Source organism: Lipotes vexillifer, unplaced genomic scaffold, assembly GCF_000442215.2.
Source record: "Lipotes vexillifer unplaced genomic scaffold, Lipotes_vexillifer_v1.1 scaffold121, whole genome shotgun sequence".
NCBI lineage: Eukaryota > Metazoa > Chordata > Mammalia > Artiodactyla > Lipotidae > Lipotes > Lipotes vexillifer.
The window spans coordinates 1,133,236-1,135,685 of NW_006773122.1; positions in this window are offsets into that span (position 1 = coordinate 1,133,236).

Sequence of the window (2,450 nt, forward strand, 5' to 3'; positions counted from 1 at the left end):
CTCTCACTGCCGTGGCCTCTCCCGTTGCAGAGCACAGGCTCCGGACGCACAGGCCCAGCGGCCATGGCTCATGGGCCCAGCCGCTCCGTGGCATGTGGGATCTTCCCGGACTGGGGCACGAACCCACGTCCCCTGCATCGGCAGGCGGACTCTCAACCAGGGAAGCCCCATGGAAATCTTATAGAGTTCATTCCCGAATGCAAGGCTGGTCCAACATTCGTAAATCAATGTAATTCATCCTATTAACAGACTAAATCAGAAAAACCATGAGATCATATCTATACAGGCAGAAAATGTATTCAACAAAATTCAATACCTATATATGATTAAAAAAAAAAGGAACTGAAGAGAAATGGCACATCCAGACAATGGAATATTATGCAGCACTAAAAAGAAATGACCTATCAAGTCATGAAAAGACATGGAGGGAACTTAAGTGTATATTACTAAGTGAAGGAAGCCAATCTGAAAAGGCTATATACTGTGTGATTCCAACTATATGACATTCTGGAAAAGGTAAAACTATGGAGACATTAAAAAAAGATCAGTGGTTGGCAGGGGTTAGGGGGAGGGAGGGATGCATTGGTGGAGTATAGAGGATTTTTTAGGGCAGTAAGACTATTCTATATGATACCATAATGGTGGATACATGTCATTATACATTTGTAAAAACCCACAGAATATATAGCATCAGGAGTAAACCATAATAGAAACTATGGACTTTGATTATGATATGTTCATGTAGGTTCATCAATTATAACAAATGTACCACTCTGGTAGGATATTAATAGTGGTGGAGTCTGTGCCTGTGTAGGGGAACTGTACTTTCTTCTCAATTTTGCTGTGAATCTGAAATTGCTCAAAAGAATCGAGTCTACTAAAAATAACTGGGGGACTTCCCTGGTGGTGCAGTGGTTGAGAATCCACCTGCCAATGCAGGGGACATAGGTTTGATCCCTGGTCCGGGAAGATCCCACATGCCAAGGAGCAACTAAGCCCGTGCGCCACAACTACTGAGCCTGTGCTCTAGAGCCTGTGAGCCACAACCACTGAAGCCCACGCACCTAGAGCCCGTGCTCCGCAACAAGAGAATCCACTGCAATAAGAAGCCCACACACAGCAACAAAGAGTAGCACCCCCCTGCAACTAGAGAAAGCCCGCGCGCAGCAACGAAGACCCAACGCAGCCAAAAATAAGCAAAAAACAAACAAACAAAAAAACACCTGGGGATTTCCCTGGTGGTCAAGCGGTTAAGACTTGGCGCTCCCAATGAAGGGGGCCTGGGTTCCATCCCTGGCCAGGGAACTAGATCCTGCGTGCTGCAACTAAGAGCCCGCATACTGCAACTAAAGATCCCACATGTTGCAACTAAAGATCCCACACACGGCAATGAAGATCCCGCGTGCCACAACTAAGACCCGGCACAGACAAATAAATATATTTTTTTAAGTTAAAAAAAAATAACTGGCACATCCATACAATGGAGTATTATCCAGTGACAAAAAGAAATGAGCTATCAAGCCACACAAAAACATGGATGACTCTTAAATGTATATTGCTAGATGAAAGAAGCCAATCTGAAAAGGCAATATACTGTATGATCCCATTTATATGACATAATGGAAAAGGAAAAACTATATGGACAGTAAAAACATCAGTGGTTTTCAGGGATGTTGAAAGAGGAGGAGAGAGTTGAATAGGTGAAGTACAGATGATTTTTAGGGTGTGAAACTATTCTGTATGATACTATAATAATGGATGTACATGACACTATGAAATGGCCAGACCCATAGAACTTAGCAGCACAAGAATTGAACCTTATGTAATCAATTTAAAAAAATAATTTAGGCAGTAGGGGGATCTCATGATGGAATTTAAACTTTGATAAAAGAATCTCTGTATGAAATAACTTCACCGTAGGGGGTGATGGGAAAATAATAAACTTGGGATATGAGTGGAGAAAAGTAAGACTAAAGGCAAGTAAACTACACGTAAGTACTGTACTCTGGTTGCTAAAGTTGTTTTCCACAGGGGTTCAGGTTAATAATCCTGAAGCTACTACACATGCATACTGGAACTGAACAATAAAATAAATGGATGGCAGATGGTGCGACCCAGGAGTGAGAGGTTACAGTTAAGCTAGTGGGGAAGGCTAGAATGATCTACGTGATATTGGATTAGAGTTGGAGACATCAGTATGAAATCATGTTTAGCTTAATGGAGTTAGAGATGGGTACATATACAGTTATTTATAGGTATGTGTATATCCATGGGTTAGTATAAACACGTATGTATCTTGCTCTCTCAGCTAGAAGCTGTGACACTACAATACCAACAAGCACACCCAGCGCTCAGATCTTGGTTTCATTTTTATATAACAGCTTTATTGAGATTTAATTCATATACATAAAATTCACTTATTTAAAATATACATTTCAGTGGTTTTAGTA